Here is a 15,810-nt window from a genome sequence, read left to right on the forward strand (position 1 = left end):
GTATGTCAAGAGATCATTGGAAAGCCGAGTCAAGCTGTGGAAGAGTGAATTTCATATTTGAATGCAGAAACTGTGAGCTGGAAGGAGTCGCGGCGCATAGAGTAAGTGGCGCGGCGCACATGGGCCGCGCGGCGCACTGGGTGCGACCATCCAGTTCAAAATTACACTGGTGCAGCGCATCTAGGAGGCGCGGCGCATTGGGCCTCCTGCGCGGTGTGCACAAAAAAAGGCCCGAAAACTGTCAAGATTTGTTCCAAATTGCCCATAACGTGTGTGTATTTGCCAGAGGCTCAACTATTTTTGGTTTTTAAAGAGAGAATGGAAATAATATAGCATACAACAACTATGAAATGCTCTCAGGACACATTTGGAAATGAAGCTTTGGGCTGGATGGACAATGAATACTCACGTTCTGTTTTAGACTATTTGGAATTGCAGCCTGATTTGACTGCTCTAGTCAGAGGTGCTCATACTGTCAGATGTCCAAATATTGGTATCACAAGCTGGTCTCGGTTGCCTATTCATGATGCAGACTTTGAGTGGGGAAAACCCATATTCATGGGACCTGGAGGTATTGCCTACAAAGGTCTTGCTTTCGTTTTGCCAAGTTCTGTCAATGATGGAAGTTTGCCAGTTGCGTTGGGATTGCAACCAGATCATATGATTCATTTTGCCAAAGTGTTGTATGAAATCTAGATTTGACTTCTGTATAAGATTCAGGAACTAGAAATCGGAGAACCAGATTATTGCAACAATTGATCTATCTATCTTCTCGCTCCATGTTGGTGAAATGAAAAGTCGCCACATCAAAATGAAAGTGCCCCAAATATTGCAAAGGATGCTAATTATAAAAAATCAATTTTTATTCAAACGGCAAAGGGAAGGTGAAAAGTCAAAGTCCAAAAGCCAAAATTAGAACTAAGATATCTACAACAGCGGGAAGATATGTTGGATTGCCTATGTTTGTCTTCAGTTATCGGATCTACGCTACAGGTGTTGCCTCCTCGTGGGTCATCAAACATATTTCACATGTAACGTTGTTCCTGTTCAGAACAGATGGCTGACTCTTCATCTTTAGTTTGTTAATGACGATAAAACAACTCCCTATTTTCATCGATTTGTTTTTCCCCACCTCTGAGTTTATTTATTGTATTGTAAATCATTTGTAAAGTGTTCTGAGTTCTGGGAGAAGTGTGGAGGAAAATTCCAGCGCTTTCATTGTACAGTTTTGGCAAAGGATTAATGAAAAGATGCAGCTCTGATTTATGAGATTCATGTGGTGTGAGTTTGGCATAAGTGTTTTCTTACTGTTTCATATGTGTCTTGTGATGTTTTACATTTCATTCATAATCATTTCCAGCTGAATGCTTTTAAGTAAGAAAGGTAGAATTCAATTTACTGCTCTGCCTTGGGAAAGCGTTCATGTTTTGTGTGGCTTCTTCTGTCTGAAAAGGATTCATCACATATGCCCTTTTCAGCCTCTCAACTGTCTTTCCACTCCATATTATTCAAATTTGATTGCTAAACTTCCTGCCTATATTCTCTCATGAAACAATCTGTGTCTTTGATTTAATTTCTCAAGCTCATGCTATTCTTTGTCCCATACAGCCCTGAAAACTCAGTCATTTATTAAACTACCTCTTTCATATCTATTTATTAGCCTAAAATCAGTTTCCCATTTCAAGTAATCTCAAGCCCCATTGAAATACTTTTCGCTGAGATGACCTGGAGAGAGCCCTCTCCTGTCCTCGTAGGGCTAGCTACGAGGCTGAGCATGGTTTGATGTTGAACCTAGAAGCTTGCCTTTTGAGCCTGAGGCAAATCTAGGCTCTAACATAGTGGCGACCATACTGGGGAGAAAATGGTTTACTTTTAGATTTTCTTGCCCCAGTACATCTATCAAGTTCAGATCTGATGGTTGATGGTGAACAACAATTAGACATCAGAAGGTTGAAATCATTCACCTGGCGACTTCATTCACTGAAAAATCCAATAATCAATGCTTCATGGTGATTCCACTGCAGGAAGATTAGTAGCTTTAAGGTTTTCAAGATGGATTGGGTTGCAAGAAGATATGCTCCCATGAGCCGAGATCACATCCCAGGTTTTCCAAATAAAATGACCAAGGTGGATTGGATTCAGAATTTGCCTATGTTCAGAAATGTGGAAGTTAATGACGCTGCTCTTCATCTGGTGAAATTTCACATTCATGTGCATAAATTAAAGATCAATTTTCCTGAAGACTGTTTGATGAAAATGTTTATGGCTACTCTGGAAGACGAAGCCCGATCTTGGTATGAAAGTTTTCCACCTGCTTCTATTTATTGTTTAAAAGATTTTCATGCAATATTCTTTGAAAGGTATAAAGAATCATATCCATCCTTGGCTTTAGTTTAGGACTGTTGTAGCCATGTTCATAGTTTTATTGAAGATCTTGAGAATTTTTATGGACATGATGACTTGATGGATGGAGAAATCATGGAAGCATTGCATGAAAATCCATTTCAGCAGCATAAAGAGAGTGATACTTATCAAGATGATCAGGAAAATTTGCAGCAGGATCAAGATTTTAATACGGTGGAAGATGAAGGAATTTTGCATCCTGACAGTCAACAAGAATTACATGAAATGGATCAACAGTATGAGGAAAATTTGTACACTCCTTCACTTGAAATTAATGAAGACAATCACTGTTTGAGCAAAACAAAGCAGAAAGTATTATCTCCTCTGTCTGAAGACGAGATAGATCAACTTTTGAACGGTCATGTTCCAACTCAAGTTAACGTAGATCTGCAGTGTGCACAGGGTCAAGAAGGTGATGATGGAACTTCTTCCTCTTCTGAAAAGGATGATAGTCCTGTAAGCAGCTTTATAGATCAGTAGGTTGAAGATGACCATATGGCTGAAAGTGATGAAAGAAAAAGTGTCGTTTCGGATCTATCCATAGAAGAGGACATCATACAGGGAATTCAAGTTTCAATTTCAGAATGTGATAACGTTAAGTCAGCCATTTCAGATCTAGATTCAAATTGTGATGACCAAGAATACCTTGTACTGAATCCCATGAAGGAGAATCCTGCTGCTGAAAACATCTGGAATAAAGAAGACAGAGTTATGAATCCAAATGTTCTCATGTCATCAGAACAAAGCCTTCATAAAGAAGTAATCCAGTCAGTTCATGAAAAACAAGATGAGATCTTTGTTCAAGTAAGTGAAAAAGTTTCTTTGGATGCATCGTTGGTAGATGATATAAATGATAGTGTTGGGTTTCACAAATCATTTGAAGTTTCTTTTCTCATGATTGATGCATGTAATGAGAATCTGGCTATCATATCATATGAATATGACCTACAATATATTCAAACTACAGAAGATCAGACCATTCAGGATTCCTATTCATATGCCTCATGTTTTGAAATCTTTTTCCAAGAGGAGGTCTGCTCATCTATTTGTTCAGAATTTTTTGAGGACCAGGAACATACTCTTATTGAAGTATAGTGTGAAGAAAGATCAGAATCAAAGGAGAAAGATACCTTGCTCTTTCAACAGGAGGAAAGACTTCATGTTTGTCATGATCCAATGGCCAATCTGTTGCAGGAAGCAGTGAAGGTGATTATTACAGTGTTCAGTGATGAAGGAGATCATGGTCAATTAGCATTTTGGGTGCCCAATTACAAGTATCTACTGTTGACAAGGAGATCTGATCAGGAGAATCAATCAAGAAGGCATTTGCTTGATTGGTTACATTGGCATTTTGATATAGTTTGATCATATATTGTCTTGTAAGAAACAAGGGTGGTCATGTATTGCCCTCAAGCTTTAAGTTTTAAGTTCAGGTCTTAGTCACTTTGAGTTAGTTTGTTAAAGTCAAGTTTTTCAGTCATTTCAGTTTCAAAATTTAGTCAGATTTTTAGTCAATAAATCAGTTAACAGTCTTGTGTCAATTTTTCAAAATAATGGACTCCATGGCCCAATGGACGTAGGCATTGTCTGCTCACCCAAAGATCTGCAGTTCTTGGCACCTCCAAAGAGCTGGAGCTACCATCCCCATTGGAGCCAATGTTAGATTCGGCCTTGTCAGTCCTCCGTCAAAGATCAAAAATATTTTTGCATTTCATTTTTAGGTGTCCCATTCTGCTCGATCACCTGCATTCCATTTAGGAGCATGCCATAATCTGACGGAAGGGCTTTGTCATTCATTCCCCTCATGTCTTGTACCTGCTGGCTTAGGTCTCTTCATCAATGTTTATTAAAGTCCATGACAATCAATGTTTGATCTTTTAATGGGCAAAGAGTCATGTCAATCATAGGTCTATGGTTTCAAAAATTGGTGTCCAAATGCTAGTAGGCGAGAGGGAGGTTCTACACATGTTTTTTATTTCGCGAATTTCATTGTCATATTGATGGATTATCAACATTTTGTCTTTTGTAACATTTTCAAAAGTTCTTTAGTTATTGAATTCTCCAGGCGCAGCCCTGGTCTTCCTTGGTCAAAACATGCCATCGTCCCTGAAAAAATGCCAAAAATATTCATCATTTAAAGCCAAAATCACAAAGAAACTTGAAAAACAGAGCTGTATTAAAGTGTTAAAAAGTGCCAAAACTAAACATAAGAAAATGGGTTTTTGAGAAGAAAAAATCGAACCCATCACTATATACATGTTTTTCATTGTTTGAAACATCATTAGTACATCAAGAGATCGTTGGAAAGCCGAGTCAAGCTGTGGAAGAGTGAATTTCAGATTTGAATGCCGAAACTGTGAGCTGGAAGGAGTCGCGGCGCATAAAGTAAGTGGCACGGCGCACATGGGCCACGCGGCGCATTGGGCGCGACCATCCAGTGCAAAATTACACTGGCACGACGCATCCAAGAGGCGCGGCGCACACAGCAAAAGGCTGAAAACTATCAAGATTTGTTCCAAATTTCCCATAACATGCGTGTATTTGCCAGAGGCTCAACTATTTCTGGTTTTTAAAGAGAGAATGGAGATAATATCGCCGAAGAATTGTTTTGTTTACGCTGTAAATAGAACAATCTTTGGGTAACCTGTAAGAGGTAGGCCTCTCTCGGTAAAACAAATGTTTTGGCGGAAGTAAAGTAGAGGTAACTTTGAAACTCTGTTTTATACCTGGGGGCATGCAAACCTTTTGGAGTGCAAGCAAAGAGCGATTATTTATCTGTTTTTTGGATTAGTCGTTTCCTAACTTGCATAAAGAAAGGATGTGGGGCAACACTCGAAAGCTTGCCGGTTTTTCCTTATGAGACATTCTTATCACATGACTGGATTAATCGAGCAGTTTTAGCGCATAGTTCATGCTCGTTAAAAAATAAACATAAGATCGAGCAAGTGTTTCAATCTGCGTTTAAGCTCGTTAAAAAATGAACTACCCAGTAAATAACCACCGTGAATGTAAATTTATCAGCCATTAAAGCCTTGGTCGTGTTTGCACCGTCACCTCCACTTTTCCATTGGCCGATCGTTCACCTCCATTTGATTGTATACCCATTTTGAGGAACAGCTGCGAAGAGTGATTTCACTAGCCATCCTTGTGACACTGCCGTGATTGGAAAATTCCAACCCTTACCTGGAATCAGCTGCTACCCGTTTTATCACTCATTCCTCAAAAGACGAGTCTTCTTTAAGCTCTTTTCATCTGACTCGTAAAATATGAAAAGATTGCCGAGTTTTGGCCTTCCATCTCGTTAAAGCGACCGGAAGTGCTATCCCTCCTCTAAATTTTAATCTTTTTGGACCTGAGGGATTATTGCACAAAAAGATCGAGCGCTTGTTTTGTTCGGCTCGTTAAAACTATCGAAAACTCATCCCTTCTGTATTGTTTTATACTTTTTCGGACTTAAGGGATTAGATGACGAAAAAGGAACTTTGGAGTTATCTTTAAGTACCTTTTCAGACTCTCTAAAATTGAAAAGGACCGAGTTATCTTTGTCGTTAGACTCGTTAAAAGCATTAATAGCGACAAACTTGTCTTTAGACGAGAACGAGTTTCACTATCGCTAGGCTCGTTAAAACATAGCGATGGGTTTGCCCGAAGGGCAAATTATAGAACAAGCATATGTTATCCTCCTCAAGCTTGACAAAAATAAAGAGGTACTGGTCAGAAATGACTGGGGAAAAATTGGGAAGAAACTCAAAGAACTTTTATTGGTAGCGAGTCGCTCTTGAACATGACACTTCCACTCCGTGCCTGAGTCGGGTTGGGTTGTTTCATTCACCAGTCACATCGCCATGGTCTCGCCATACCATCCACCTTTGGGGTAAATGCTACCGATCCATCACACAAGAATGTGGGGTAAAACTGCTCGATTAATCCAGTCATGTGATAAGAATGTCTCATAAGGAAAAACCGGCAAGCTTTCGAGTGTTGCCCCACATCCTTTCTTTATGCAAGTTAGGAAACGACTAATCCAAAAAACAGATAAATAATCGCTCTTTGCTTGCACTCCAAAAGGTTTGCATGCCCCCAGGTATAAAACAGAGTTTCAAAGTTACCTCTACTTTACTTCCGCCAAAACATTTGTTTTACCGAGAGAGGCCTACCTCTTACAGGTTACCCAAAGATTGTTCTATTTACAACGTAAACAAAACAATTCTTCGGCGATGTTGCTCGAAATCAACAAAGGTGAATGACGACACCCGCCCTTTCACATAACTTTGACAAAAGAATCTTATTCTAGAACAACCCCTCTTCCAACCACGGACGGGGTACGGACTAGTCATATTCTCCCGCGGAAACCTACCCTATACCCAAAGTTTTCCTGCCGAAGCAGACCAGGACGCATGCCCCTGGGTTCCAATCATATCCCTCCGAATCACTCGCGCTCATCGGGAGGACGGACCGTGGGTTGAGACATTTCTTGCGTGAAGAGACCATTTAGGGATGGTATATGACTATTTGCGATGCGTGATCCGGGAAATGAAAGTTGGTCCAAGAGCTTGACCACTCTTCCTTCGTGCGGAAAACACATTACTCTAAAGAGTGAGGAGACGATTGCTCCCATGCAATATATATAGTCTCGTCTAAGGAGTAGGTTATAATCCAAGGGTCCTTGAACGACCATCACGTTCATTTGAACGGTCTTCCCTTTCAATGTTATCAACACATTGGGGAGGATCCCTAAAGGTCGACTGGTTCCTTTATCGAAGCCTGTCAGATTTCTCATTTCAGGAAAAAGCGTTGGCGAACCAAGCGCTTTCCAAGCAATAGAGGAAAGGATACTCACAGATGCCCCCTCATCAATGATGGTGCTAGCCATAACCATTCTGTATATTTGAACGATAATTCAGAATGGTATGCTTGCTGGCAACCGGGGTCTGCCTAGTTGGTTCCAGTCGAAGGATACAACTAGGTTGCTTGGTGGTGGGACCGAGTAGACGGCCGGATATCGCTCTGACGAACTTCCTTCCTGCGATAAAGGAATGGGTGCATTGCCCCCGTGTTCGTCAGAGTCTGTGTTGATGAAAAGAATCTGGATGGTGTCATCCTTATCCTCTTCAGTGACTGTATCATTCGAAGATAAATCCTCTGAAGGCAAGACCGGGTCAACTGCCGCCTCGACCTTTTGAATTTCGTCTGGTATGGATTCAGTTGGTTTATCTTCAATGATAGACGCTTCAGCTGACCACTTGAGCGGGCCAGCTGGATTTTCAACTAACGAAGGACTTGGCAAGAGTTTTTTATATCCAGGAGGAAGTCGTAATGGTGAGACCGGACGATCTTCCAAGACTCTTTTAGCCTCGTCTAAGAAGGGACAACGGTGGAGGGCATGGTTGCCTTCGCACAGTCTACAGGGAGGTCTAGTTCTCCCTTTTTGTCCTGGAACTTCGCTTTCGCTAGTTGACAATGTACTTTCAACATGGCTATCAGAGATTGACGACACCGAATTGTGCAAATGGGGAGACCAGTCCCTTAGTATCCGAGGGATGCAAGGACAATCTCTGTGAAAGTGGTCTCCCTTGCAAATGACACATGGCGATTTAGGCCTGGTCAGTGCTGTGTGTGGATTTTCATTAGACGACACTTGTTTTCCCTTATTTGCCTTTGGCTTCTTCTTCTTTTTCTCCTTCTTCTTCTTTTCCTTTTTCTCCTTAGGAACTTGGTTTTTAGCTTTACCAGTCCCGTCATGCGAAGAGGAAGGAAGAGAAGATGAATTAGAGGAAGTAGAAGGTTGGTGGGAAATTCTGGACTCGTCTAATTGCTGATTCGACTATTCAGGAATAGTGGTGTTCTGAACGACATTGGTTGAGAAGAGCCAGACCGCAGGCCAATTGTCAGTCCTGGAAGCGACAATGTGGCCATATGAGGCGCACCGACATCTCCCCAAGAGGAGAAGGGACTAGGATTTCCACCAAGGGGAATTCCTTGGTTGGTGGGCTCCATTTTCTCAACCTAAAGATCAACGCATGAAAAAGGGGGTGATTGTTCCGTTTAAAATAAATTTTAACGACGCTTAGACACAACTTGCTTTTTCAATTTTAAAGAGTCGAGAAAAAGCTAAAGATGACTCTAGTCTCCTTCGATTTTTAATGAGCCTGAAGTGATAAGTGCTCAGATGGACCTTTTCCGTTAAAGAGTCTGAAAAGGAACGAAAGGGACTGCTCTGGAGTTCTAGGTAGAGGGTGTGCCAAACTTTTCGCAAAACCGCAGAATACTTTTTAGGGTACGGGCGGTCAATCTTCCCGAATGCTGTGTTCAGTGCATTGCGATCAGTAGGGCGGCCGACACGGCTTCCTATGGATAAAGGTTTTATTCCTATATGGGTCTCCCAATATATACTCGACGGTACGTGGGAGCACAATCTGTACTGGCACTTATCGTCTCTCAGGAGGAATCACCCAACCATCAGTGAGGCGACCAGTGACCAGGTTTTACGACGCCGGAACACGTCTCTAGCCTAGACCTCTATGTTATGCGTTATGTTACAAAGCGTTGTTAAGTTCATTCAATTTATTTAGGTTGATCTTTCTTAGAAGTTTTCCTTTTTGGATCACCACGAGATGTATGATACAATTCCTAAATGCAGTCTAAAGATGATAAGCAAGCTTTTATATCTTTTCAACAATGAAAATCCTAGCTACAAGGGGAAAAGAAAGACACCATCTTTTCTCAAAGAGCATAGAGCACACAGTAATGCACTTTTCCCTAAATCAACATACAAACTGTCAAAATGCAAATGCACATATGCATGTATTTGTTTTCACTTTCTTAATATTGATGCCTAAAAAGAAAGCTGTTGTATAAATTTGAATTCGATTTCAAGTGAAAAACACAATCAAGTTCCTTTTTCGAAATCAAAAAGACGATTACGACACTTTATGATTTACTTGTTTCGACACTTGAAATGCATAAATTCAAACCAAAAGAAAAAAGTAAAAGCTAAATCAACTGTGAATAGCAAACAAACTCACTCCTAAGATCAAAACGACACTTACGACAGGTCTAGATCTAAGGGCGACAGTATGACTAGTTTACTTTTGTAATGGGAAACTGCAAATGATGTAACAAATACACAAAGAACAAATACAGTTTCTTTATACAACCGAGGTGGAATTGAGGCAAAGAAAAGGGGTTTCAGATAGGTACACTGACTGATAACAGGCTGCAAAAAACAGAGAGAAAACTGAGCCAAAAGAAACAGAGAACCACAGCTGCACAAGGCAAAGACTGATCAGCGCACCCTCAGCACAGAGAAACTGAACTTCAGCGCAGGTAGCCTTCACGGGACCTGCGTTGAAATGCAGAACCTCTTCACAGAGTCTGCGCTGAAGCAGAAACGAGAGTTGTTTCTGGGTTCTGGGTCACGGTTTGCAGTTTAATCTACGGTTTTTGGCCAGATAAAAGCTATCAATTAGGTACAATTAGAAGGATGATTTAAAGGAGGACTAAGATCTATCACAAAGGGCTGTTAGAGCACTTGTGGATCAGCTGTTCAGATCATAAACAGGCCCAGCGAATGGACTAGAGTAGCAGATCTCTACTTTGCATTTGTAAATGGCAAATGCAGTTCGATTCGACACTCTTGAGTTTATGAAATGAATAGCAATAGAAACACAAGTAAACTAACAAGATACTCTCCCCAGCGGAGTCGCCAATTTGTTGTTGGGAAAAGTATCCAATTCGGAATGCCCCTATTGTTGGGTGTGGAGCCTGATTATCTTCTATATTCAAAGGTATCGCCACATAGGACCCCAGTTCGAAATGGGGGCGGCAACGCCGCCCGTAAAATGTTCGCTGCAGGGGGGGTCCAGGGGGGGCGGCTGCGACCTTTGGGAGCCCCCCCTGGCGGGGGGTTTCGGGGGCAGCGCCCCCGAAGCTAAAAACAACTGTAAAATTGCCTTGTAAAAGTATAGTAATTTCTAGTCAATCTGGGCCGTTCATTAGGCGGATGATCTGACGGTAGAACTTATGTTTAGTTTAGGGTTTTTTTCCCTAGAAGGCAACCCCTCTCTTTGTATGAGGGTATTGTATTTGAGGCTGTGTGATAGATGTGTATTCTGTGAGCGAGAAACAGAGAGGTGAGACTGTGAGAGAAAACAGAGGATATTACAGCGGATTTGCTGTAGGTTGTGTCTCTTCATTTTGCTGGATAATATAAAGGAAGGACTGGTTGTTCGGGGTGGACGTAGCCCAAACTGGGTGAACCACGTATATTTGTGTCTCTCTTGTTTTGTGCGTTTTCTGTGTTTATATTTCTGCAATATTTTATGTGTTCCATTGCTCCGTAATATATAATTTTCTAACAACTGGTATCAGAGCCGAAGGTCTATTTGGCTGATAAACTCGCAGGAAAGAAGGGTTCCTGGTTCGAGTGGGAGCAATGGCGGAAGATGGTAAGTTTAGGGTCGAGAAATTTAACGGCCAAAACTTCTCGCTATGGAAGATGCAGATGGAAGATTATCTGTATCAGAAAGATCTATACCTACCATTGGGCAGAAAAACAAAGATGCCGACGGGTATGAAAGACGAAGAATGGAACCTTCTCGATAGAAAGGCACTCGGAACAATACGGTTGTGCCTTGCTGCGTTAGTCGCCTTCAACATTTCGAAGGAAACCACGACAGAGGGTTTGATGCATACATTGTAAAACTATATGAAAAACCCTCGGCCTCAAACAAGGTATTTCTTATGAAACGGTTATTTAATATGAATATGTCGGAAGGTGGATCTGTTGCAAACCATTTAAATGATTTTAATACAGTTACAAGTCAGTTAAGTTCTGTAGGGGTAAACTTTGATGATGAAGTTAGAGCTCTGTTATTCTTGTGCTCATTACCAGAAAGTTGGAATGGTTTGGTAATGGCCATTAGTAACTCCGTTTCTGGATCTAGTACTTTAAAGTTTGATGATGTTGTCGGTGCTATCCTTAGCGAGGAAATGCGACGGAAAAGCTCCGGTGAGACATCGGGAAATGCTTTGAGTGCAGAGTCTAGAGGAAGAAAAATGGAAAGAGGAAAGAGCTCAGGATATCGCAATAAATCAAGGAAAGGTAGATCCAAGTCCAGATCGAGGATAGTGTGCTGGAAATGTGGAAAGAAAGGACACCTAAAGAAAGACTGTAGATCTCGGAAGGGAAAAGAAGGAGATGCACAACAAGAAAACAATCATGAAGCAAATGTGACAGGTGAGGTGTTACAAGATGCTTTGATTCTTTCTTTCAAAAATATTACTGATTCCTGGGTGGTAGATTCAGGGGCTTCATTCCATGCCACACCTGATAAGAAATACTTTCATGACTATGTTCAAGGAGATTTTGGACAAGTTCGTCTGGGTGATGATAAACCCTGTAAAATCGTTGGAATGGGTAAGGTTCTTGTAAAACAGCAGAATGGAAACCAATGGCTATTAAAGGAGGTAAGGCATGTTCCAGATCTAAAGAAAAATCTGATTTCAACAGGGCAGTTAGGCGGTGAAGCTTGTGTGACAACTTTCACAAATAAAGCTTGGAAGGTCACCAAAGGAGCCCTGGTAATAGCAAAAGGCGAAAAGGTTGGTACATTGTATTTATGCAATGGTATTTCTAACTCTGTTAATGCTTTAACTTCTAGAGGAGTAGATGCAGCATTATGGCATCATAGGCTCGGACACATGAGTGAAAAGGGGATGAAGATTCTTCACTCAAGGAATTTGTTGCCGGGTTTGAAGAATGTTGATTTGGACTTCTGTGAGAACTGCATTTATGGAAAACAGAAGAGAGTCAGATTTCTCAGAGTTGGGAAAGAAAAGAAGAACGAAAAATTAGAGCTTGTGCATACAGACGTATGGGGACCTGCTCAGGTATCATCTCTTGGTGGCTCTCGTTATTATGTTACTTTTATTGATGATGCAACTAGAAAAACTTGGATTTATTGTATTAAGAATAAATCTGATGTATTTGATACTTTCAAGAAATGGAAAGTTTTGGTTGAGATTGAGACAGGAAAGAAATTGAAGTGTCTTAGATAAGACAATGGAGGTGAATATTGCAGCAAAGAGTTTGATAGGTACTGTTCAGAGCATGGAATTCGCAGAGAGAAGACAGTTCCAAGAACACCACAAGAAAATGGTGTGTCAGAAAGGATGAACAGAACAATCATGGAGCGTGCAAGGTGCATGAGATTGCATGCAGGATTGCCTTTATAGTTTTGGGCAGATGCTATAGATACTGCTGTTTATCTAATAAACAGAGGGCCTTCAAGTTCCTTGGATGGTGGTGTTCCAGAGGAAGCATGGACAAGTAAAAAGGTAAACTACTCTATTTTAAAGCCTTTTGGTTGTGAGGCCTTTGTCCATATTGATAAAGAAAATAGAACAAAGCTTGAGGCAAAGTCAAAGAAATGTACCTTTATTGGATATGGTGTTAATGATTTTGGTTATCGCTTATATGATTACGAAAATCACAAAATCATTAGGAGCAGAGATGTAATATTCAATGAAAAGGTCTTGTATAAGAATCAGTTGCAGGAAAAGAAACAGGAAAAGGAAAACAAGGAATACGCAATTTTTGATGAAATCACTGAAAAAGTAAAGGTGCCTGAAAATAATAATAATCAACAACCACAACAACAGCAACCACCACAACAACAACAGGCACCCGAAACCCCTGAAAGTGGTGTTAGAAGATCTACCAGGATAAGTAGACCCCCTGAACGATACTCTCCTTCATTATATTATTTATTGCTGACTGATTCCGGTGAACCCAAATGTTATGAAGAAGCAATGCAGGTTGAAAGCAGGAAGAAGTGGGAGGTAGCCATGGAAGAAGAGATGGACTCCTTAATGCATAACCAGACTTGGGATTTAGTCAGGTTGCCTGTAGGAAAAACTACATTGAAGAATAAATGGGTTTACAGGCTAAAGGAAGAAGATGGAGGAAAACAGAGGTATAAAGCTAGACTTGTGGTGAAGGGGTTTGCACAGAAGAAAGGTACTGATTTTGATGAAATATTTTCTCCTGTTGTTAAAATGAGTTCAATCAGAACTATTTTAAGTCTTGTAGCAGCTGAAGATTTGCATCTTGAGCAGTTAGATGTAAAGACAGCCTTTCTCCATGGGGATTTGGAGGAAGAGATATATATGCAGCAACCACAAGGATATGAGGTGAAAGGGAAGGAGAAACTAGTGTGCAGGTTGAAGAAGAGCTTGTATGGTTTAAAACAGGCTCCAAGGCAGTGGTATCTAAAATTTGACAAGTTTATGTCTGAACAAGGTTATACTAGATGTCACTCTGATCATTGTGTTTATTTGAAAAAGCAAAATGATGGCAGCTATATTATATTGTTATTGTATGTAGATGACATGCTTGTTGCAGGATCTAACATGCAGGAAATAAATGTGCTCAAAAGAAAATTGGCAAATTCATTTGCAATGAAGGATTTGGGAGCTGCGAAACAAATCCTTGGTATGAGAATAACTAGAGACAGGAAAAATCGTAAATTAACATTGTCTCAGAATGAGTACATACAAAAGGTGTTGAAAATATTTAACATGCACAATGCAAAACCAGTTAGTACACCTTTTGCTAGCCATTTCAAACTTAGCAAGGAAATGTGCCCAAAGACCCAAGAAGACATGGATTATATGTCTAAAGTTCCATATGCATCAGCAGTTGGAAGCTTAATGTATGCAATGGTCTGCACAAGGCCTGATATTGCACATGCAGTGGGAGTTGTAAGTAGGTACATGAACAATCCAGGAAAGGAACATTGGATGGCAGTAAAATGGATTCTCAGATATTTGAAAGGTACCACAAATCAAGCATTATGCTTTGGTGGTTCAAACATCTCCCTACAAGGATATGTTGATGCAGATATGGCAGGTGACAGATATAACAGGAGGAGCACTACAGGATATGTATTTACTGTTGGAGGAACAACTGTCAGTTGGGTTTCAAAAATCCAAAGTGTTGTTGCACTTTCAACAACAGAAGCAGAGTATGTTGCTGCTACAGAGGCTAGTAAAGAAATGATTTGGTTACAAAGGTTTATGGGTGAATTGGGTAAGGAGCATGATATGGGCACGTTATACAGTGATAGCCAAAGTGCCATTCATCTTGCAAAGAACTCAGCGTTTCATTCCAGGACTAAACACATACAACTCAAGTACCATTTCATACGATCAGTGTTGGAAGATGGAGAGTTGAAGCTGGAAAAGATACACACTAGCCAGAATCCTGCAGATATGCTAACAAAAGTTGTAACCATGGAGAAACTGAGAATATGCTCAGTTTCAGTTGGTCTTCAAGGATGACGATGAAGATGAGAAACAGCCAGGTCCAAAGAGGAGTCATTGTCCAGCAAATGGAGCAGCGGTGGAGTTGCTACAATCAGTCTCCAAGTGGGAGATTGTTGGGTGTGGAGCCTGATTATCTTCTATATTCAAAGGTATCGCCACATAGGACCCCAGTTCGAAATGGGGGCGGCAACGCCGCCCGTAAAATGTTCGCTGCAGGGGGGGTCCAGGGGGGGCGGCTGCGACCTTTGGGAGCCCCCCCCTGGCGGGGGGTTTTGGGGGCAGCGCCCCCGAAGCTAAAAACAACTGTAAAATTGCCTTGTAAAAGTATAGTAATTTCTAGTCAATCTGGGCCGTTCATTAGGCGGATGATCTGACGGTAGAACTTATGTTTAGTTTAGGGTTTTTTGCCCTAGAAGGCAACCCCTCTCTTTGTATGAGGGTATTGTATTTGAGGCTGTGTGATAGATGTGTATTCTGTGAGCGAGAAACAAAGAGGTGAGACTTTGAGAGAAAACAGAGGATATTACAGCGGATTTGCTGTAGGTTGTGTCTCTTCATTTTGATGGATAATATAAAGGAAGGACTGGCTGTTCGGGGTGGACGTAGCCCAAACTGGGTGAACCACGTATATCTGTGTCTCTCTTTTTTTGTGCGTTTTCTGTGTTTATATTTCTGCAATATTTTATGTGTTCCATTGCTCCGTAATATATAATTTTCTAACACCTATCCCACTCTAAGGTGTGATAGTGCCTTAGCAACAAACAAGGAAAACTATCTGAGTATTCTTCTTTATGAGATGTAAATAGAGAAAGAAGGATGTAACTAACCGGTGTCTTCCGCTAGTTTGTCGATCCAATCACTCTCTCTTTTGTTCGCTTCCCGCTTCCTGCTCTTTCACTGGTCCAGCTTCACCAAGTCCCTGCAAGATCACAAGAGAGGAAAACTACACAAAAGACATGGATTTACATTCATAACTAGTTTAGGATCAGATATAAACTAAATATGCAAATATAACAAAACATCATTGAGATACAAGCATATAGGAGAAACTCAAATAGCTTTATTGATATGATAACAAAG

The 15,810-nt window shown here is 40.9% G+C and overlaps 1 pseudogene; it reads left to right on the forward strand.

Annotated features, from left to right (window-relative positions):
• The first annotated feature begins 345 nt into the window (after positions 1-345).
• Positions 346-696, forward strand: LOC149163481 (hydroxycinnamoyltransferase pseudogene; annotated as a pseudogene).
• The last annotated feature ends 15,114 nt before the right edge of the window (positions 697-15,810 follow it).

Source organism: Pinus tabuliformis, chromosome 5_1, assembly GCF_031772625.1.
Source record: "Pinus tabuliformis cultivar Carrire ecotype Pingquan chromosome 5_1, CPIR1, whole genome shotgun sequence".
In the NCBI taxonomy this organism is placed as follows: Eukaryota; Viridiplantae; Streptophyta; class Pinopsida; order Pinales; family Pinaceae; genus Pinus; species Pinus tabuliformis.